The sequence below is a fragment of the Scyliorhinus torazame genome, chromosome 7 (assembly GCF_047496885.1).
Source record: "Scyliorhinus torazame isolate Kashiwa2021f chromosome 7, sScyTor2.1, whole genome shotgun sequence".
Taxonomy (NCBI): Eukaryota; Metazoa; Chordata; class Chondrichthyes; order Carcharhiniformes; family Scyliorhinidae; genus Scyliorhinus; species Scyliorhinus torazame.
Genome location: NC_092713.1, coordinates 42,252,042 through 42,276,474, shown reverse-complemented (window position 1 = coordinate 42,276,474; position 24,433 = coordinate 42,252,042).

Sequence of the window (24,433 nt, the reverse complement as noted above, 5' to 3'; positions counted from 1 at the left end):
TCAGTGGGCCCCGATCACGGGCCAGACCACCGTGGGGGCCCCCTCTGGAGCCGGATCCCCCCCCCCCCCCCCGAGGACTCCGCTAGCCGCCCTCCAAGCCAGGTCCCGCCAGGATGGACCATGTCTATTTCACACCGGCGGGATTGGCCGAAAACGGGTGGCCACTCGGCCCATTAGGGCCCGGAGGATTGCTGGGGGGGGGGGCACTGCCAATGGTCCCCGCCCGAAAACCGCCGCCAGAGAATTCGGCAGCCAGCGGCGGAGCGGCGGGGCGGGATTCACGCCGCCCCCCTGGCGATTCTCCGACCCGGTGGGGGGTCGGAGAATCGCGCCCCAGATATTCGGAGTGGGGGCAGTTGCTGTCCATTTGTGTGAATTTACAGTCCGCAGTGTCAAAGTGTGCACCAAATCTTCAATCAATAGGACAGTGATCTGCGTTCAGTGTTCTGAGGCCTCTTCCTTCTTGATTGTGTGGGCAGGTACCCAGCGGGCATCACGGTAGCGCAGTGGTTAGCACTATTGCTTCACAGCGCCAGGGTCCCAGGGTCAATTACCGGCTTGGGTCACTATCTGTGTGGAGTCTGCACGTTCTCCCTGTGTCTGAGTGGGTTTCCTCCGGGCACTCCGGTTACCTCCCGCAAGTTCCGTACTTGTTAGGTAATTTGGACATTCTGAATTCTCCCTCTGTGTACCCGAACAGGGGGCGAAATTCTCCGTTATCGGCGGAAAGTCCGCCGATCGGCGAAAAAACGGCACAAATCCGACTTGCGTCACGTCGGAAAAATGGGCCGATAGTCTCCGGCCCGAAATGGGCTAGCAGCGACGTAACGGGATCCGCGCTTGCGCAGTGGTTCACGCCGTGCAGCGTCATACGCGCCGCACGGCGTGACGGCTCATAAGGCCGCGCTGCTCCCCCCCACCCGACCGGAACACCCGACCGCAACACCCGACTGGATGGCTGGCCGCCGCTCAGCCCCGAGGTTCGAGTCACGCGATGTGGAGGCGCTCCTGGACGCGGCGGAGCAGAGGAGGGACGCGCTGTATCCCGGGCACGGCCGCAGAGTTGCCCCACGCCACAGCCGGCGTCTGTGGAGGGAAGTGGCAGAGGCCGTCACCGCTGTGGCCCTGACACCACGGACAGGCACCCAGTGCCACAAGAAGGTGAACGATCTCGTCAGAGCAGGCAGGGTGAGCCTCCCCCATATCCCCCCTCCCCCATATCCCCCCTCCCCCATATCCTCCATATCCCCCCTCCCCCATATACCCCCCTCCCCCATATCCCCCCTCCCCCATACCCCCCCTCCCTGTATCCCCCATATCCTTCCTCCCCCATCTCCCCCCTCCCCATATCCCCCCTCCCCCATATCCCCCATATCCCCCCTCCCCCATATCTCCCTCCCCATATCCCCCCCTCCCCCATATCTCCCCTCCCCATATCCCCCCTCCCCCATATCCCCCCCCATATCCCCCCTCCCCATACCCCCCTCCCCCATATCCCCCCCTCCCCCATTTCCCCCCTCCCCCATATCCCCCCTCCCTCATAGCCCCCCCTCCCCCATATCCCCCATATCCCCAAGTGAATCCAGCCCTAACCTTAACCTCTGCAATGCACGCGCAACCGATGGCGTGCATTCATATACCTGCCTAACAGTGTTGCCTTTTACCCCGTGCCCCCCCCCCCACAGGAGAAGCACGCACACAACAATAGGGAGCATGTGAGGACTGGAGGAGGCCCCGCTGATGAGAGGCCACTGACCGAACACCAGGAAAGGGCCCTGGAACTGGCTGGCGGACCTGAGGACCGGGAGGTTGCTGATGCAGAGGTCGGGCGTACTAGCAAGTGAGCCACCGACAGCCCGTCCCCATATCCCCCCTCCCCTATATCCCCCTCCCCCGTATCACCTGATCACTGCCTGATGTCTAACCATGCATGCTTCATTGTGTATCGCAGGACCAAACGTCCAGGCACCCATCCCCGCAGATGCAGACCGCCCGCAGGATGCCCCTCGGAGACCACGGGAGACGGAGAGACCCGCACCCTCCAGCATGCGACGCCCGCAGGATGCCCCTCGGAGACCACGGGAGACGGAGAGACCCGCACCCTCCAGCATGCGACGCCCGCAGGATGCCCCTCGGAGACCACGGGAGACGGAGAGACCTGCACCCTCCAGCATGCGACGCCCGCAGGATGCCCCTCGCACACCACGGGAGACGGAGAGACCTGGAGCAACAGGGAGACGACACCCCCGTCACGTGCGGGAGCGACCACCCAGCGACGAGGGGGGCAGCCACAGGCCCCCGTCACATCCGAGCCAGGACACCACTACCCGGGACAGCACTACCCAGGACACCCCTACCCGGGACAGCACTACCCGGGACAGCACTATCCGGGACAGCACTACCCAGGGCACCACTACCCGGGACACCACTACCCGGGACACCACTACCCGGGACACCACTACCCAGGGCACCACTACCCGGGACACCACTACCCGGGACAGCAGTACCCGGGACAGCACTACCCAGGAAGACGAAATACCGGACAGTGACTCAGAGTGGATGGGTGGAGACGAAGCCCCACCACAAAGTGCCATGGACTCAGAGTGGGACGAAGAGCACGACACAACGCCACTGCTGTCACCAACACCCTCCACCATCGCAGAAACACTCACCACGGTTGGGCACTTTAGTGATGAGGCGTCTGGTACACTCACTGGTGCGCACAACACAGCCGTCCCGGTACAGCAGGTGGAGGTTGGAGCAGCAGAGGGGCCGGGCGGTCGGAGGGCAGCCCAGCCCAAGCGAACATCTGCCGCCCAGATGGATCCCGGGTTCCTGCAGTTACCACACCCACACATAGATCCGATGCAACCACCGACCCGGAGACGAGCGAAGAGGGTGACGGGCGGCTTGCGGCGGCTGCGGTCGCAGGTGGAGGAGTCCACCCGCATCCAGGAGCTGGGAGTGGTGCCGGTCATGCGTGCCACCCAGGCCGACACCGCACGGGTGGCGTCCGCGGTGGAGGCAATGGGTGCGACGGTGTCAGACATGGGGAACAGTTTGCGAGGCCTGGGGCTTTCCATGTGGCCCAGGAAATGGCTGCCCTCTCACAGGAGGCCATGAGCCAGTGCCAGCGCCAGATGGCAGAGGCGCTCAACGCCATAGCCCAGTCTCAGCAGGCCATGGCCCAGTCTCAGCAGGCCATGGCCCAGTCTCTGCAGGCCATGGCCCAGTCTCACCAGGCCATGGCCCAGTCTCTGCAGGCCATCGCTGAGGGCATCGGCGCCAGTGGCCATGTGCGAGCCGGCGTCGCACTGTCACAGACAGGGTTTGCCAACCCCCTGGGCTCCATGGCTGCAAACCTGCAGACCCCTGTCGATACCAGCACGGGCCTCCAGGACTGGCAGCGCCAGATGTCGGGGGGGTGTCGGATGGCCAGTCCGTTCGCATCCCCCACCCATGTAGAGGCCTGGGGGCCATCGGGCACCCCGAGGGAGGAGGAGGTGGTGTGGTCCGTCCCGGCTCCCTCTGTAGGGGAGGTCCCGGTACACCGTGACACCTTGGACTCCCCCCCTTCCGTCCCAGGTGCATCGGGTGGGCAACGGGCAGGACAGGCTGGCAGCTCGCCATCCCAGTCGCCCAGGCCGCAGCCTGGCCCATCGAGGCCAGGACGCCCCAGGAAACGGCCGCCAAAGGGATCCAGTGTCAGAGGGCAGGAATCACAGGAGTCCACCTCCAGTTCTGCTGTACCGTCTGGGGAACCACGTAGACGTAGTCAAAGGGCCCGTAAGGCCAAACAATTAGACACTGAGTAAGTTGGCACGGTTGCAGGGCACAGATGAGTTTTAGGGGCTAGGGCACGTGCATGAACTCGTTTGGTTATTAAAGTCAATGTTACACCTACAGAAGCTGCCTTTGTGCTCTGTCCAAAGTGTGCGGGGGTGTCATGTACGTTGAGCGCAAGTGTGTGTGTGAGGGGTGGTCTTACCTCAGCCCCAGGTGAGTCTGCCCCCTTCCCCCTGGGCCGCCATCAACATCCCCTGGGCAGAGGACGGGACCGTGCACTGCAGTGTCACAGCCGCATGCAGGGATGGTCCGGGTGGATGGTGGTACTGTGGCCATGGGTCAGACATAGTCCAACGATGTGGAGCCAGGAGCCTACCGCAGGGCGGGTTGTCATCATCCTCCATGGCCTGCGATAGACACGCATCCACCCGCAACTGTGTGAGCCCGGCCCGTTGTGCCGCAGGTGGATCGGCAATGGGGGGGGGTGGTGTGCATGCGGGTGGGGTGGGTGGGGTTGGGGAGGGGGGTGAGGGTGCTGGGTGGGGGGTGTGGGTGGTCGGCTGTTGCCATGGTGTGTGGTCTGTGGCCATACTACCCGATTCCCACGCCCAACTAGTCAGTGAAGCTGGCGTCTATCAGTCTGTCCCGTGCCCGCTGGGCCAACCGGTAACGGTGGACAGCCACCCGCCTGTGTCTACCCCGTCTGCCCTGACCATTCCCCCCATCCCCCTCATCTGGGGAGGACTGCGCCTCTTCCTGCTGCTCCTCCACTCCGCCCTCCTCTGCCAGCGGCACATCGCCCCTCTGTTGGGCTGTGTTGTGCAGGACGCAGCACACCACAATGATGCGGCCGACCCTATCTGACCGATACTGGAGGGCGCCCCCAGAGAGGTCCAGGCACCTGAAACGCATCTTCAGCACGCCAAAGCACCTCTCTATCACTCCCCTTGTCGCTACATGGGCATCATTGTAGCGGTTCTCCGCCTCATTGCGTGGCCTCCGTATAGGCGTCATCAGCCACGATCGCAATGGGTAGCCCCTGTCGCCCAGCAACCAGCCCCTCAGCCGGGGATGGCGTCCCTCGTACATGCCGGGGATGGATGACCGCGACAACACGAATGAGTCGTGTACACTGCCTGGGTGACGGGCGCAGACATGCAGGATCATCATGCGGTGGTCGCAGACCACCTGTACGTTCATCGAATAGGTCCCCTTCCTATTAGTGAACACGGCCCTGTTATCTGCAGGTGGCCGCACGGCGACGTGCATCCCATCGATCGCGCCCTGGACCATGGGGAACCCGGCCACGGCAGAGAAGCCCACGGCCCGGGCATCTTGGCTGGCCCGGTCCACGGGGAAGCGGATGTAGCGGTGCACCATGGCATATAGGGCATCTGTCACTGCCCGGATGCACCGGTGCACCGATGTCTGCGATATGCCAGACAGGTCCCCACTCGGTGCCTGGAATGACCCCGTTGCATAAAAGTTCAGGGCCACCGCAACCTTGACGGACACGGGGAGAGGGTGTCCCCCGCCAGTGCCACGCGGTGACAGGTGTGCCAGCAGGTGGCAGATGTGTGCCACGGTTTCCCGGCTCATCCGGAGTCTCCTCTTGCATTCCCGGTCCGTGAAGTCCTGGTATGACTGCCTGGGCCGGTACACACGGGGCGCCCTCGGGTGCCTCCGTTGCCGTGGGGCCGCGACGTCCTCCTCCCCCTCCTCGTCCTGTCGGTCAGGTGTCCCTCCAGCCTGGGCGGCTGCCGCCTGCTCCTCTGCAGCAGCCTGTGCCGCCTCTCTGGCACGCTCCTCCTCCTCCTCCTCCTCCTCCTCATCCATGGCAACATAGACAGGAGCGGCTGCCGCCACGGCGGCCAACATCGCTGGATGATCTGAAAACATGACGGCCTGGTGGGGGGAGGGGAACGACGACATGTCATCATTGCCCATATCCCCTCCTCCCCCCAGCCAGGTGGCATGGACCGCATGGGTCCAACTGTTGGAGGCTGGCCAGGTGGACCAACTCACTTGCCCCCCCATCCCCCTCCACAGCACGCACCCCCCCCCCATCCCCCTCCCTGGCACGGACCCCCCCCCAACCTCCACCCCGGCACGGACCCCGCCATCCCCCTCCCCAGCACGGACCCCCCCCCATCCCCCTCCCCGGTACGGACCCCCCCCCAACCTTCACCCCGGCACGGACCCCCCCATCCCCCTCCCCAGCACGGACCCCCCCCCATCCCCCTCCCCGGCACCGACCCCCCCCCCAACCTCCACCCCGGCACGGACCCCCCCCATCCCCCTCCCCAGCACAGACCCCCCCCCAACCTCCACCCCGGCACGGACCCCCCCCCCAACCTCCACCCTGGCACGGACCGCCCCCCCCCAACCTCCACCCCGGCACGGACCCCCCCATCCCCCTCCCCAGCACGGACCCCCCCAACCTCCACCCCGGCACGGACCCCCCCCCCCAACCTCCACCCCGGCACGGACCGCCCTCCCCCAACCTCCACCCCGGCACAGACCCCCCCATCCCCCTCCCCAGCACGGACCCCCCCCCAACCTCCACCCCGGCACGGACCCCCCCCCAACCTCCACCCCGGCACGGACCCCCCCCCAACCTCCACCCCGGCACGGACCCCCCCATCCCCCTCCCCAGCACGGACCCCCCCATCCCCCTCCCCAGCACGGACCCCCCCCCCAACCTCCACCCCGGCACGGACCCCCCCCCAACCTCTACCCCGGCACGGACCCCCCCCCAACCTCCACCCCGGCAAGGACCCCCCCCCCCAACCTCCACCCCGGCACGGACCCCCATCCCCCTCCCCGGCACGGACCCCCTCCCGGCACTCCCCCGGAGCCCAGCCTACTCTAACCACCACCCCCCCCCCCCCGCCGCACACACACACACAACCCGAGACACACCTCTCCTCACGCATTCAGACTGCGTTCACGCCATTGCCTGCCCAGCGGCCAACCCCCCAGGCCGTCACTCACCTCCACGCTGGTCGGCGTGAACCTGGAGCACAGGGTCACGCCGATGAAAAGGAGTTTTAATTTACGACGACGTGAACGGTCATCACATCGACGGGACTTCGGTCCATCCGGAAGGGAGAATATCGGCAGGCCGAAAATCGGCTGCCTTGCGCAGACCCGTGTCATTCTCCGCGGCAGCGGCGACATTAACGCCCCGCCGACTTTTCTCCCTTCGGAGACTTCGGCAACCGGCGGGGGCGGGATTCACGGCGGCCAACGGCCATTCTCCGACCCTCTGGGGGGTCGGAGAATGACGCCCAGGCGCTGGAATGTGGAGACTCGGGCCTTTTCACAGTAACCTAATTGCAGTGTTAATGTGAGCCTATTTATGACAATAAAGATTACTAAAAAAAAAATCATTAATCTTTAGAGTACCACTGATGATCCACTATTAAATCAATCTTAATATCTATTTTTCTGAAGTTCCGATACGGCAGGCACTGCTTACACAAGTTAAACGACATTTGAGTAAGCATGTCTGTTGCATATTCCGAACTTTTAACTGCATGCATTCATTTTTGCACCATTCAAATGTAACTGAAGGCTCACTCTACACTTTTATCATTGAGCATCTTTGGGCATCCCTGGGTGATATTGAATGATGAAACCTTAAAAAAAATTGCAGTGCAGACAATTGTAAATTCTGCCATATTCATATAATTTTTTAATACAATTCATGGAAGTAGTTGTTTGAGGGGGGGGGGGGGATCACAGTGGGGTGAGGGGAATGAAGCCCAGGACAGGGGAGGCATGAGTGGATGACCAGTCCCAGTCCTCCTGGTCCACAAAGGAATGATACAAAAAACCTTGCTGAACCTCTGCTGACCATGGATTCCCTGCCGTCTGGGGGTGGGAGTGCAGTCATCACAGTTTCTACACTTAGACCTCAGGCTTAAGGCCGGCATATTTAAACAAGGACAACAGTGGCTTGAGCTGGTTAAGGGTGGAAGCCATCAGTTAAGTGTTCAGCTCCATTGTAAATTCCCTACTCAAAGCGCGCGAGGGGTGGGTAGGGGCATAGTTGGCAGTCAGGGAGCCAACATTATTGCCAATTGTTCATTAGATCGCAAACAACAACAGGCTACCTACCTAGCCCAACAGTATTGAGTTCAACCCTAGTTCCTTTCTGCTAGTTTGGTAGGAGCCTTGAACCCGACACATTTTCTTTAATGCTACACAGATATGCTGAGTCATAGGAGGGAGAGACGAATCCTACGTCTCGATTCCAATTTAAATGTTTTCAATACATCCAGTGGTAAAATAAATGGGATGGAAACTGGATGGGCTTTTGAATGGGGCCTGACTTCACAGGAGTACACAGCAGGCTCTAGGCATCTTTCTCTGTTAGGGAGAGAGAGAGAGAGGGAGCGGGGACAAACAGTTCTAATTTATGGGTCAGCACTCCACATCAAGCATGGCTAACCAGGAATCTCTCTCACTCTTATTTACCTGCCATGGGCATGTTAGAAGGATTACGATAGTTGATTAAGTTGTTTGTCCACATCATGAATGGCCAACAAGTCCTTGAGGTGGACGTGAACACATAGGGCGCGAACACATAGGGTGCAATTGTACGGCGACGCTGCCCCATAAAAGTGGTGCAATGCGACCGATAGAGTCCATGAGGAAAGGCATCATCATCCTCATCTACAAGCAGAAGGGGGAAAGGGGAGAAATTCGAAATTGGCGACCCATTTCACTGTTGAATGTGGATTACAAAATTCTAGCCAAGGTCATCGCCAATCGGGTCAGGTCTGCTCTGGAGTCGGTGATCCACCCTGACCAGACCTGTGCTGTACCCGGCAGGAAGATCTCTGATAGCCTCGCGCTACTCAGGGATACGATCGCCTACGTGCAGGACAGGAGGGTGGACACCTGCCTCATCAGCCTTGACCAGGAGAAGGCTTTTGACAGAATATCGCACACCTACATGATGGATGTGCTCTCCAAAATGGGGTTTGGGGAGGGAATTCGCAATTGGATCAAACTGCCCTACACAAACATCTATAGCGCAGTCTCAATCAATGGGTGGGAATCAGAAAAGTTCCAGATCAAATCCGGAGTCAGGCAGGGCTGCCCTCTCTCCTCTGCCCTTTTTGTGTGCTGCATAGAACCTTTTGCCGAGTCCATCAGGAAGGATCCGGGTATAAGAGGAGTGACGATCCCAGGCAGTGGAGGCATGCAAGTCAAGGCCTCCCTGTACATGGACGACGTTGCCGTCTTCTGCTCGGATCCTGCATCTGTACGCAGGCTCTTGACCACCTGCGACCAGTTTGAACTGGCCTCGGGAGCCAAGGTAAACCGTGGCAAGAGCGAGGCCATGTTCTTTGGGAACTGGGCCGACCGGTCCTTTGTCCCCTTCACTGTCAGGTCAGATTACCTGAAGGTGCTGGGGATATGGTTCGGAACTTCTGGGGCGTGCACCAAAAACTGGGAGGAGCGCATAGCAAAGGTAAGGCAGAAACTGGGCTGGTGGGAGCAACGCTCCCTCTCCATTGCGGGCGAAACCCTGGTCATCAGGTGTGAGGTACTCTCGGTGCTACTGCACGTGGCGAAGGTCTGGCCCATAACCCGACCCTACGCCACGGCAGTCACCCGGGCCATCTTCAAATTCATCTGGAGATCCAAGATGGACCGTGTCCGAAGGGACACCTTGTACAAATCTCTGGAGAAGGGAGGGTGGAACGTACCCAACGCCTCCCTCATCCTGTTGGCCACCTTTGTGTCCAGCTGCATCAAGCTGTGCGTGGACCCCCAGTATGCAAACACCAAGTGTCACTACATACTGAGGTTCTACCTGTCCCCGGTGTTACGAAGGATGGGCCTGGCCTCATTGCTGCGGAACGCTCCAAGTAGTTGGACCGTACCGTACCACCCGTCCTTCGTGGAAAAGGTTTTGAAGAGAAACACCTTTGACCACAAGGCAATGAAGCAGTGATCAGCACGTAATGTCCTCGAGGCCCTCAGGGAAAAGGAGACCGTGGAGGACGTTGAATGGCTCCCTGAGCAGACTGCCAGAGTCATCTGGCAGAACGCCTCATCACCAGAACTTACAAACAAGCACCAAGACCTAGCTTGGCTGGTGGTGAGAAGGGCCCTCCCCGTCAGTTTCGTCATGCACACCCGAAGGCTCTGCGCCAATGCACGCTGCCCTCGGAGTGGCTGTGGGGGGAATGAGACGGTCACACACCTCCTTGTGGAATGTGCCTTGGCAAAGAAGGTCTGGAGAGAGATGCAGTGGTATTTGTCAAGGTTTATCCCGAACAGATCTGTGACACAGGACTCTGTGCTCTACGGACTGTTTCCAGGGACACACACCGAGACAAATATCAACTGCTGCTGGAAGGTCATCAACTCGGTGAATGACGCTCTTTGGTCTGCCCGAAACTTGCTGATCTTCCAGTGCAAAGAATTGTCCTCGACCAAGTGTTGCAGACTGGCACATTCCAAGGTCCAGGACTACGTGCTGAGGGACGCATTCAAGCTTGGGGCAGCTGCCGCCAAGGCGCAATGGGAAAAGACCACTGTGTAAGGTCTTTCCAGCAAATGTACACCGAGGGGCGGGTAACAGTGTAAACCCCCTCGGTCTGGGCCACCAACACTCCAATGTACAAAAACAAACATGACAATGTAAATATTTAAGAAGGAATTGTAATGTAAAGAGCGATATGTGTATAATAATATCAAAATTGAATGGAAGAAAGTCAAGGCAATGTGTAGCTCTGACGGAAATGTACAGTAAAGACAATTCGAAATGCTCTGTAATGCTTATGATAAATTTTATAAATAAAGTATATTTTTTTTGAATAAAAAAAAATGCGACCGATAGAAGCCGGGAGATCCCGCTCCTGGGATCTACCCAGCTCGCAATGCCTCACGAGATCTACTGCAATCTCGCAATACGTTGCAATGTAAATCCTGCCTGTTGTGGGCGGGATCACGTTTTAGTAAATCTGCTTATGACAGCGAGGCTTTATTGTGCAGATTCCAGAGTTACCTGAGGTGTAGGATCAATCCACTTCACCTCAGAGACCTTGGGTGAGTGGCGTTCTGTACTGGTCTCCAGAAATGGAGATCAGACAGAATGGCACTCATGGGGGTCTCCAAGGGATTGGAGGCCCCTGGTGCATGCCATGCCCTCTGGGCAGGGTGGTTTCCTGGCAGGACCACCTGGCACTAACAAGGTGCCCAGGTGGCGGTGCCAAGCTGATATTTTTTGAGTGCTGGGGGTGTCTGGGGACCCTCCCATAATGCATTGGGGCTTGGGGGTTGTGTTGGTGGCATTGGAGATCTTCCGTTACATTGAGGAATTCCGGCGAGTGCACAAAAGGGGGCTATGTGCGGCCTTGGCTACGCATTGCCTGATGAGGCCCCTATCAGATGTGAGTGGTGTTTTATAGACTTGTATTTCTCAGTGCTGCGAGCACCTGGAAACACGCTCGCTATGGGACTTTGTTCCCTTTTAGGAAAATTGCGTCCATAGTATCTGGCTCAGAGGCATTACCCATTGAGCCATTGAAGGCAAGAGATTGTGCCAATGCATGGCTGTTGTATTCTCAATGTGTACTGGAAAGAGAAAAGGTATGGAGGTGCCACACTGTTGGATCACTTACAAATACAATGAGAGGTTTATTAAATGTTGCTGATACAATCAAAGAAGTACAACTGAAGTGAGCGCAAACAGCAGTCTGCTGACGTTGCTACAGATCACGTGACATGACACCAGCAGGGATACATAACAATGGCAAAACTAATTTCCTGCAACTCTGATAAATTCTGATGTGCTTGTCGCTTTAAAAGCGAACATTGCGTTGAGGTTAATCTGTTCACTCAGTTGAGACGACAGATTTGTGGAACTGGCCTCACAGCTCAGTGACCAGAAGAAGGAAACTGTCAGGAAACAGAGCATTAATCTCCTAACTGATACTGCCCCTGAATTACAACTTTGTGTTGACAAGTTATCTTTCGCTTCCGATAAGATTGCAGGAGTGGGAGGAAAGTACTCACCCCTCACAGTTCAGCCTGTCATTGACATTCTTTTTAACAATGCAGTTTGATTTTTATTTATGGAAGTCCGTGCATCTCTGCTCCTGTTGATAAAGTTGTACTGGTTTACTCGTTACACTGCACTTGTGTCATGTTTAGGGTGGGTAAGAATCTCCATCCATAGCTTTCCCTTGTGTGGAGAAAAGTACATTGGCGACCAGGAGAAAGAGGCTGAGAGCGACAAAGAGGGAGTTACATTGTGGACCACAGTGCCCTGAACTTTCATCCTCATGGGTGAATAGGAGGAGTCTGGGAAATTCCCGGCTTAGAACGCAAAGGATCTTCATTCCTGGAGGGGGTAGGTGTGGGCTGGAGGCAGGTGCTGAAACAAGCTGCTTTAATGGGTGCCCTGGGAATTGTCGCAGCTAAGCTAAAAACACAAACACAAACCATCCTCACTCCGCTTTCATCCTCCAAATTCCATGTCCCGTCCATGCCACCTCATGCACCCCACCCAACCCCATGATCCTCATGCCACCTATGCCCCTCTACCCACCTATGCCATGAGCCTAGGAGAGTGGTGCATAAAGGATAAAAGAGGGCAAGAATGAGCGAGACTGAGAGCGGAGCCGGGAGGATAAAAGAACGTGAGAAAGAGCGAAACTGAGAGCAGAGTTTGGGAGGATAAAAGAGCACACGAAAGAACGAGACTGAGAATGGAGCCGGGAGGATAAAAGCGAGCAAGAAAGAGTGAGACTAAGAATGGAGCCGGGAGGATAAAGGAATGCGAGAAAGAACGAGATCGAAGGGACCCGACAAGAGATAAAGGAGTGTGAGAAAGAGCGAGACTGTGAACAGAGCCGGGAGGATAATAGAGCGTGAGAAAGAGCGAAACTGAGAATGGAAATGGGAGGATAAAGGAATGTGAGAAAGAATGAGACTGAGAATGGAGCTGGGAGGATGAAGGAGTGCGAGAAAGAGTGAGACAGAACGGAACCCGGAGGATAAAGGAGCGCGAGAAAGAGCAAGACTGAGATGAGAGTCGGGAGGATAAAAGTGAGCGAGAACGGGCATGACTGAGAATGGAGCCATGAGAATAAAGGAGCGTGAGAAAGAGCAAGATCGAGATCAAAGTCGGGAGGATAAAAGTGGGTGAGAAAGAGCAAGACTGAGAGTGGAGCTGGGAGGATAAAGGAGCGGGAGAAAAAGCGAGACAGAACGGAGCCTGGAGGACAAAGGCTTGTGAGAAAGAAAAGACAGAAGGCAGCCAGAGAGATAAAAGGAGTGCTGTAGTGATCTATGTGTGTGTTGATACATGTTCAGTTAATGTAAAGTAAGTACAGACAAGTGATCACTAGATGTCAACACTAACAGGACCTATAAAAAGGAGTTTCCCCGCTCTTTCTTGGTGTGTGTGTTAGTGTGGGTAGAAAGCAGCTAGAGTGAAGACGTGATCAGATCAGAGTGCAGTGTGTAGCCACCTAAAATGGCCACCTGCAATGGACCATGGGAATTGTGGTCAACTTGGACACAGACAAGTACACTGTGTATTGTGCAAAGAAACCAGACCTGACCAAAACTTGTATCCATGAAAAGTCAATCACCATTTCCCCCAGGACAATAGAGTTTAGAGCAGGCCACTACCCCTTATTTGGAAAGGCCTACGTGCCTAAGACAATGATAGCTAGGACCTGCCCAGCCACCGAGGTATCCGCTCCCTAATTGGCCAGGATCAATGAGGGTGATCAAAACCCTATCGATCCATTGGAGCTGGAGATAGGACCGCCCAAATGGGTGCGAAAGAGAAGAAGGATAAAAAGCCCTGCGCACTAGGGATCGGCCTCTTTTGGACCAGTCTGTGTGCGATCAATTGCAGCATATCAACTAGCCAAGTTCAAGGACCCGCGATCGCTACCTGAAGGATGAGCCCAACCGAGGCGAACCTGAAGACTTCCAACCGACCCATGTGGACACAGATAAAAGCCTTATCTCGCATGATTTGTTGGGTGTTCTGGATCACATACAGGTCACCAACACTTGAAATAGTGCAACACTATTTTATTGAATCCTTAACTGTTTAAACATACTCAGACTGTGGGTTAATACGATACTAGCTTTAACTAAAGACCTTTGCCTTGTCCGAACCAGTTGATGCACTCAGCACATGGTGAATGTCTGTGTTACAGGCTGTGAGCTCTGTCCTCCTAGCTAGCTGCAACTCGAATGAGCGGGAACTCTAATGCCCCCTGTCTTTATAGTGCGTGTGCTCGAACTGGTGATTGGCTGCGGTGTTGTGTGTGTTGATTGGTCCCACTGTGTGTCCATCAGTGTGTGTCTGCACCATGATATACTGGTGTATATTATGCCATCCCCCCTTTTATAAAAATGTACCTGCGTGGCAATAAATAGTGTGTGGTCAATGTTCCTGACTACATGTGTGCGAAATATTTAAAGGACTATGTACATGAAAACTAAGCTATTTTCATGGGAAGGTGCCTGGTGCAGAAAAACAGCGTGTCACAAGAATAACGAGATGAATACTATATACAAACCACTTGAACGATTAAACGAAAGAACAGGACATATCAGAAAGTCCATAAGTCCACAAAGTTCACAAATTAAATCTCTGAGGTGGATGACGAATTCTGGTTCACCGCCTCAAGGGTGGGTCGGTAGCATCCGGCTGAAGAGCGGGCTGGACTGCGTCAGAGTGAGGAGGATGCAGAGTGACCGGAATCTCTGCATAGTCCAGGTCAGGGTCAACAGGAGGGCATGGCACTGGCGGAGGATCACGTAGCGAGCGCGGAACGAGATGAAGGGCACGTCGATTATGGCGCAGAATGGAGCCATCCGGTAGACGAACCAGGAATGAGCGTGGAGCCACCTGCCGAAGGACTACAGCGGTTGCAGACCAGCCACCATCCGGAAGATGGATGCGGACGTTGTCATCTGGAGCCAGAGCAGGGAGATCAGCTGCACGGGTGTCATGAGCCGCCTTGTGCTGTGCACGAGACAGCTGCATTCGTTGAAGGACCGGAACGTGGTCGAGGTCTGGGACATGAATGGACGGCACCGTCGTCCTCAGGGTGCGACCCATGAGCAGCTGGGCTGGCGACAGGCCAGTGGACATCAAGGCGAGGTAGAAATCGGACCCAGCATCGGCAGCCTTGCAGAGGAGCCGTTTGACTACGTGGACGCCCTTCTCCGCTTTGCAGTTGGATTGGAGGTACAGGGGATTGGATGTCACATGTGCAAAGTTGTACCTCCTGGCAAAGTTGGACTATTCCTGGCTTGCGAAGCAGGGGCCATTGTCCGACATCACAGTGAGTGGGATGCCATGACGAGCAAAGGTGTCCTTACAGGCACGGATGACTGCAGACGATGTGATGTCGTGTAAACGTACCACCTCCGGGTAGTTTGAAAAGTAGTCTACAATCAGGACATAGCCCCTGCCCAGCGAGTGGAACAGGTCGATGCCCACCTTGGTCCAAGGGGATGTGCACAACTCATGGGGCTGCAGGGTCCCACGTGGTTGGGCCGGCTGGAAGCGCTGTCAAGTGGGGCAGTTGTGCACTGTGTTGGCTATGTCGTCATTAATGCCGGGCCAGTACACTGCCTCTCGGGCCCGTCGGCGGCACTTTTCCACGCCAAGATGGCCCTCATGTAGCTGTTCCAGGTCGAGCTGGCGCATGCTATGCGGGATGACAATGCGGTCCAGTTTCAGGAGAACACCATCTACTACCGCCAGATCATCTCTGACGTTATAGAACTGAGGGCATTGGCCCTTGAGCCACCCGTCCGTTAGGTGGCGCATGACACGCTGTAGCAAAGGGCCAGCCGCCATCTCGCGGCAAATTTGGACGAGGCGTTCATCCGTGGCAGGTAGATTGGAGGCCGCGAATGCCACATGGGCGTCAATCTGGCAGACAAATCCCGCTGGGTCACATGGAGTGTTGACTGCCCTGGAGAGAGCGTCGGCAATGATGAGGTCTTTGCTTGGGGTGTATACCAGCTGGAAGTCATATCGCCGGAGCTTGAGAAGAATACGCTGGAGGCGAGGCGTCATGTCGTTCAAGTCTTTTTGTATTATATTGACCAGCGGACAATGGAATAATTGTGAAACTTAACCACACCGGTCAGAAGGCCCAGGCACTCCTTTTCTATCTGCGTGTAGCGCTGTTGCGTGGGAGTCATGGCGCGTGACACATATGCAACGCGGGCCCATGATGAGGCCTCATCACATTGAAGGAGCACTGCCCCAATGCTGGATTGGCTGGCATCGGTCAAAATTTTTGTGTCCTTTGCTGGATCAAAGAAAGCTGAGACCGGGGCCGTGGTGAGTTTGGTTTTGAGTTCTCTCCATTTGTGCTCGTGGGCAGGAAGCCATTGGAAATCTGTCGTCTTCCTGACCAGGTTCCTGAGAGCCATGGTTTGAGAGGCGAGGTTAGGGATGAATTTCCCTAAAACGTTGACCCTGCCCAGAAATCGGAGGACCGCCTTCTTGTCCTCTGGCGTTTTCATGGCTGTGATAGCAGCCACCATGTCCGCATCCGGCCGCACACCCAACTGGGAGATGTGGTCCCCGAGGAACTTGAGTTCCGTCTGACCAAAAGAGCATTTGGCCCTGTTGAGGCGGAGGCCATGCTCACGTATGCGTTTGAACACACGCTGGAGGTGACTGACATGCTCCTGCGGGGTGGTGGACCAAATGATTATGTCATCGACATAGACGCGAACACCTTCAATGCCTTCCATCATTTGTTTCATGATCCTGTGGAACACTTTTTGAAGCAGATATGACCCCAAACGGCATCCTGTTGGAACAATATCTGCCAAGGGGGGTATTGAATGTACACAGTTTCCTGCTGGATTTGTCGAGCTGGATTTGCCAGAATCCTTTCGAGGGTTCGAGTTTGGTGAAGAGCGTGGCGCGAGCCATCTCGCATGTGATCTCTTCGCGCTTGGGAATTGGATAATGCTCCCTCATGATATTGCGATTCAGATCCTTTGGATCAATGCAAATTCTCAGCTCGCCGGAAGGCTTTTTTACACATACCATGGAGCTGACCCAGTTGGTTGGTACCGTAACTCTGGAGATCACTCCTTGGTCCTGGAGGTCCTGCAGCTGCTGCTTGAGGCGGTCCTTAATGGGTGCTGGGACCCTGCGAGGTGCATGCACCACAGGCGTGGCGTTCTGTTTGAGTAGGATCTTGTAAGTATATGGGAGCGTGTCCATGCCTTCGAAGACGTCGCGGTGCTGGTCGATGATGGCGTTGAGTTGCGCCCTGAAGTCAGCGTCCTGGAAGGCAGACGTATCATCAGGAGAGAGAGAGTGCACTCTCTGAACTAGGTTCAACAGCTTGCATGCCTGTGTGCCAAACAGGGTGTCCTTTGAGGAGCCCACGATCTTGAAAGGAAGGATGGCTTTGCGTGACCTGTGTGTCACTTCAAGTTGGCACGAGCCGCTAGCAGGAATGACATTGCCATTATAATCCAATAGCTGGCAGGCTGATGGAAGGATGGCTGGTTTGATACGAAGGCTTTGGAAGTCAGACCGCGCCATGAGATTGGCGGAGGCACCAGTGTCCAGGCGGAATCGTATTTGGGACTGGTTGACTGTCAGGGTGGCACACCACTCATCGTCTGGATCGATGCTGTATACCGACAGCGGCTGGTGTCTTTGCTTCGGGGACAGCCTGTTTTTCGTTACGACACCAACTCGAAAAGGCGCCTTCGGGTCCTCGGTGTCACTGCTGTGTGGGAGGTCCGCATCGGACTCTGTGACCGTGGGTTGAATTGCCCGGACATTCCTGCGAGGCTGGCTGAAGCGATATGAATTGGCAGGCTGAGCTGCTCGGCAGAAGGCAGCATAGTGACCAAGTCTGCCACATCATAGGCATTGTCGAGATTTTGCAGGGCATTGCCGCTTTAAATGGGCGGCGCCACAGTTGCCGCACATCGTGGCGTCAGCCCGTTCGCTGCACCACCGCGCATGTGCGGTGCGGTTGTGCGTGGTGCGAGCCTGCGCATTACGTTCCTCAACGTCACCGTCCACTCGTTTGGTACGTACAAGCGCGGGAGTCTGCGAAAAGCACTCGAAATGGCCGCCCTCATCCAGGCTGAGGCCCTGGAGGTGCTCAATCACTTGGACCCGTTCCGCCTCGTGGGGATCTTGCCGCGCCGTTTCAGCCGCTTGTATATGGGAGTACCGACTCCTGGCGTTTTCATGTAAGACACAGGTCTCGATGGCGGTCGCTAGGGTGAGTTGCTTTACTTTGAGGAGCTGCTGACGTAGGGGGTCCGACTGAACACTGAAAACGATCTGGTCACGTATCATGGAGTCGGAGGTGGGCCTGTAGCTGCAAGACTGCGCAAGGATGAGGAGATGCGTGAGAAAGGATTGGAAAGGTTCATCCTTACCCTGCAAACACTACTGGAACACGTAGCGCTCGAAACTTTCATTCACCTCTACGCTGCAGTGAGTGTCAAACTTGAGGAGGACCGTCTTGAACTTCATTTTATATTCATCATCCGCAAAAGTGAGAGAGTTGAAAATGTGGATGGCATGGTCCCCGGCCGTGGAGAGGAGAAGAGCAATCTTTCTGGTATCCGAGGTGCCCTCCCTGTCTGTGGCTTTGAGGAAGAGCTGGAAGCGCTGTTTGAAAATCTTCCAGTTGGCCCCGAGGTTGCCGGCGATGCGGAGCGGTGGCGGCGGGCTGATGTTGTCCATGTTGCAGGATGACGGAATGCTGGCGGAAGGCAGATCACTTGCAGGTACGTCTAAGAAGTGTTAATATCCCTCAACTCCTGGTATCATGATGTGTTGGGTGTTCTGGATCACATACAGGTCACCAACACTTGAAATAGTGCAACACTATTTTATTGAATCCTTAACTGTTTAAACAGACTCAGCCTGTGGGTTAATACGATACTTGCTTCAACTAAAGACCTTTGCCTTGTCCTAACCAGTCGATGCACTCAGCACATGGTGAATGTCTGTGTAACAGGCTGTGAGCTCTGTCCTCCTAGCTAGCTGCAACTCGAATGAACGGGAACTCTGATGCCCCCTGTCTTTATAGTGCGTGTGCTCTCCCTGGTGATTTGCTGCGGTGTTGTGTGTGTTGATTTGTCCCACTGTGTGTCCATTAGTGTGTGTCTGCACCATGATATACTGGTGTATATTATGACATCGCACAGAGCCGGTCACCCCGAAGTTAAGTAAAGGTCATCTTAGTTATTAGGTATAGTTTAGTGCGTAGTCGCGTGTATTATTGCATCCAGAAATAAATCTTGTCTTATTAATAAACTGTCTTTGAACTAATATACTGGTTGCGTGGTCTTTCGGTTAATATAGGAAACAGCTTGTGGTTCAAAGTGTATTATAATTATAATTGTTAATTTAATATAAACTTACTTGTTTTACTAGTTTAGTATTGAAGTGAAAGAACTCACTAGTTTATTATATATTACTCAATAAACATTTTGTCATCATCTGGGAGACTTTGACTATCTCTTATCAGAATTCAAGACAACTCGGCAAGACAAAAAAGTAATATTTATATTACAATTTAGTAATATAACATGGCACCAGGCCAAAACAAGCTTTAAGAAAGACTAGTAATAAAATTAGAAAAGAAAAGATAAAGTTCTGACACTAACTGTTCGACTGTGGAAGTCATCGCAGAAAACAGATCCTCAACTGCAAATCGATTCGATGGACCAAGTGCAGGCTCCCAGACATCTGAAAACTACCGGTAGGTAACTTAAATCTCAATTGGAAGTTATTTAAACAACAATTCCAGCTCTACTTGGAAGCTCACGATTTAAATACAGCCTCTGACGTTAGACACATAGTTTTGCTTATTTATAATTTGTTTATTTTGGCTGAAGGCAAAGATAAAAGTAAATTCGGAGTGATTGTCGCAAAATTTGATGATCATTGCAAAATGAAAAACCAATGAAATCCTGAGTGATTCAGGCTTCACAAGTGTTTACAAAGAATGAAGAATCCATCACTAGCTTCATCACTGATCTTAAACTTCTAGCCCAAACTTGTAATTTTGCGGATTTGCATGACTCTCTGATCAGAAATCAGGGGCAAAATTCTCCGGAAACGGCGTGCTGTCCGCCGACTGGCGCCCAAAACGGCGCAAATCAGTCGGGCATCACGCCACCCCAAAGGTGCGGAATGCTCCGCATCTTTGGGGGCCGAGCCCCAACCTTAAGGGGCTAGGTCGGCGCCGGACGAATTTCCGCCCCGCCAGCTGGCGGAAAAGGCCTTTGGTGCCCCGCCAGCTGGCGCGGCAATGACATAGCGGCCGCTGACGGCATTCCCGCGCATGCGCATTGGAGGGAGTCTCTTCTGTCTCCGCCATGGTGGAGACCGTGGCGGAGGCAGAAGGGAAAGAGTGCCCCCACGGCACAGGCCTGCCCGCGGATCGGTGGGTCCCGATCGCGGGCCAGGCCACCGTGGGGGCACCCCCCAGGGCCAGATTGTCCCGCACCCCCCCAGGACCCCGGAGCCCGCCCGCGCCGCCTTGTCCCGCCGGTAAGGTAGGTGATTTAATCTACGCCGGCGGGACAGGCATTTTAGCGGCGGGACTTCGGCCCATCTGGGCCGAAGAATCGCGCGGGGGGGCCCGCCAACCGGCGCGATTCCCGCCCCCGCCAAATATCCGGTGCCGGAGACTTCGGCAACCGGCGGGGGCGGGATTCACGCCAGCCCCCGGCGATTCTCCGACCCGGCGGGGGGGTCGGAGAATCTCGCCCCAGATCGTTTATGGGATAACGGATGAAAGTCTCAGAGAAGACCATAAGACCATAAGACATAGGAGCAGAAATAGACCACTCAGCCCATCGAGACTACTCCGCCATTCAATCATGGCTGATATTTTCTCATCCCCATTCTCCTGCCTTCTCCCCGTAACCCCTGATCCTCATATTAATCAAGAACCTATCTAACTCTGTCTTAAAGACACTCAATGATTTGGCCTCCACAGCCTTCTGCGGTAAAGAGTGCCACAGTTTCACCACCCTTTGGCTGAAGAAATTCCTCCTCATCCTAATTTTAAAGGATCGTCCCTTTAGTCTGAGATGGCGTCCTCTGCTTCTAGTTTTTCCTACAAGTGGAAACATCTTCTCCACGTCCACTCTATCCAAGCCTCGCAATATCCTGTAAGTTTCAATAAAATCCCCCCATCATCCTTCTAAACTCCAACGGCTACAAACCCAGAGTCCTCAACCGTTCCTCATATGACAAGTTCTTCATTCCAGGGATCATTCTTGTGAACTTCTTCTGGACCCTTTCCAAGGCCAGCACATCCTTCCTTAGATATGGGCTCTATCACAGCAAAATGATGTAACTTTAAAATTCGTTATCGAAAAGTGCATTTCAAACGAGCAGAGTAAAAATCAATACTTAGAATTTTATCCATGAGTAAAAGGCGTGAAAGTCCACCACAAGGTTGAGAAAGTTAAAAATGTGTCGCAGGCAGCAAAGAAGCACATTCGAGACGGCAGCTATCTTGCTCGCGCATATTCCAACTCGCGACATGCGCTGTTCGTACCAAAATGCGAGACTCCGCAAAAGAAGACTGCGCGCGCGCGAATGTCACTCATGAGTCAGAGAGATGTCATGACGTGCTACAGATGTGGTAACGCCCACTGAAAGGGAAATTGTCCTGCTCAAGGAAAACGCTGTTTAAAGTGTTCAAGATTTAACCACTTTGCTTCTCAATGCAAATCTACAGCACATTTTCTTCCAACTGCGCAGAAAATGTATTATAACGTAAGATCAATTGAAAAACATGAAGGAATAAATTCACAACAGAATTTTTCGGACAAAGATGAAAGTTTTTCTTTGGAAAACACATTTTTTGATGGAGTCATTGAAGCATCAACAGAGACAGATCTTCAACAAAGTCAAATCTTTAAGCAACAAAGATAGATCTTCAAGCAACAAAAACAGATCTTCAAGCAACAAAGATAGATCTTCAAGCAACAAAAACAGATCTTCAAGCAACAATAAAAGATCTCCATGCAATAAAGAAGGTTCCTCAGAAAGTAAACATCATTAGTCATGACAATGAATGGACAACGATCATGCATGTTAACAACAGCCCTATAGTTTTTAAGCTGGACACTGGCACTTCTGCCAATTTGCTCAACTGTCAGGATTTATCATCCATCCATGGGGATTACAAGATTTTTACCTGCGGCATGCACACATAAAGAATATAATGGCAATCAGATTGTGACACATGGTTTGTGTCATTTAACAGCTCTCAACAGAGACATTCAGAGAACATTACGATTTGAGATAGTGGATGACCACAGATCTTCGTTATTAGGTGCATAGGCATGCAAGTAGTTGCAGTTGATTCAAAGGATCTTCCTGAACACGTCTGAGACATCTAGATTAGAAAGTGACATTCAACAGTTACTCAGTGAATACCCTGATGTTATATAATCGCGACATTAGAACCACATTACCTCAATTTCATGTTGATGGGCAGCACGGTAGCATTATGGATAGCACAATTGCTTCACAGCTCCAGGGTCCCAGGTTCGATTCCGGCTTGGGTCACTGTCTGTGCGGAGTCTGCACATCCTCCCCGTGTGTGCGTAGGTTTCCTCCGGGTGCTCCGGTTTCCTCCCACAGCCCAAAGATGTGCAGGTTAGGTCAGTTGCCCATGATAAATTGCCCTTAGTGTCCCAAATTGCCCTTAGTGTTGGGTGGGGTTACTGGGTTATGGGGATAGGGTGGAGGTGTTGACTTTGGGTAGGGTGCTCTTTCCAAGAGCTGGTGCAGACTCGATGGGCCGAATGGCCTCCTTCTGCACTGTAAATTCTATGATAATCTATGATCCTGATTAACTGGATGTTTTGAAGAAAATTCATCATCAATGTGAGAAACAAAAAAATTACTACAACCAACATACAAAAACACTTAAACCTCTCATAGCAGAAGATATTGTAAGAATCAGACTCGTAGCAGAAGATATTGTAAGAATCAGCGTTCAAAGGAATGAGCCAAACAGAGCTGGGAGGATAAAAGGAGAGCGAGAAAGAGCGAGGCAGATGGAGATAAACGAGTGTCAGAAAGAGTGAGACTGAGAATGGAGTTGAGAGTATAAAAGCGAGTGTGAAAGAGCGAGACCAAGAATGGAGCTGGGAGGATAAAGGAGTGTGAGAAAGAGCGAGACTGAGAACAGAGTCAGGAGGATAAAAGTGAGTGAGAAAGATCGAGACTGAAAGTGGAGCCGGGCAGATAAAGGAGCCGAAAAAGAGTGAGACAGAACGGAAGCAGAGAGATAAAGGAGCGTGAGAAAGAGCGAGACTGAAAATGGAGCCCAGAGGTTAAAGGTGCATGAGAAAAGGCGAGACTGAGAACAGAGTCGGGAGGATAAAAGGAGCTTGAGAAAGAGCGAGATTAAGAGCGGAGCCAGGGACGTAAAAGAGCATGAGAAAGAGTGAGACAGAGAACAGCTGTGGAGATAAAAGATCGCCGGAAAGCATGAGACTGAGACCGGAGCCAGGAGGATAAAAGCGAGTGAGAAACAGTGAGCCTGATAGCAGAGCTGGGAGGGTAAAAATGCAAGAAAGAGCGAGACTGAAAGCGGAGCGGGAGAATAAAAGCGCGCGAGAAAGAGTGAGACTGAGCAGAGCCGGAGACATAAAAGAGCGCAGGAAAGAGTGAGACTGAGAGCGGAGCCGGGAGGATAAAAAAAAAGCGAGACTGCGAGCGCTGTCAGGAGAATAAAAGAGGGAGACTAAGAGTGGAGCGCAAACTTGGAGTTTGGAGCTTCTGAAGTGACTGTCATAACCCGCACAGGATGTACAGGGGTGGGAATGATTGTCTTCCCCGCGTCCTTTGGGGAGTATGAGGTGCCCCGTTGGGGGCAGGTTGAGGATCTATGATCAGAAACTGGGGAATTTAAAGTGGGGAACAAAGAAATGGCTGACCAACTAAATACATATTTTGGTTCTGTCTTCACAAAGAAGGACATAAATAAAGTACCAGAATAGTTGGGGAACACAGGGTTTAGCGAGTGGAAGGAAATCAGTATTATTAAAAAATGGCGTTTGGGAAATTGATGGGATTGAAGGCCGAAAAAACCCCAGGGCCTGATAATCTACATCGCAGAGAACCTAAGGAAGTGGCCCGAGAAATAGTGGATGCATTGGTGATCAGCTTCCAAGATTCTGTAGACTCTGGAATAGTTGCTACAGATTGGCGGGTAGCTGATGTAACCCCACTATTTAAAAAGAAAGGTAGAGAGAAAACAGGCGGAATTCTCCAGCCATTGGGATTCTCTGTTCCCGCTGGCAGCTCATGGGTTTCCCAGCGGCATGGGGAGGCTTCACTGGAAAATCCCATTGACAAGCAGCGGGAAAAATTAACCCCATTGCCAGCAAATTGTGCGGCCTCGAGAAACATGCGGCTGGGGAGCTGGAGAATCGAGCCCAAGGAATTTGGGGACACGGTAGCACAGTGGTTAGCACAGTTGCTTCATAGCTCCAGGGTCCCAGGTTCGATTCCCGACTTGGGTCACTGTCTGTTTGGAGTTTGCACTTTCTCCCTGTGTCTGTGTGGGTTTCCTCCGGGTGCTCCGGTTTCCTCCCACAG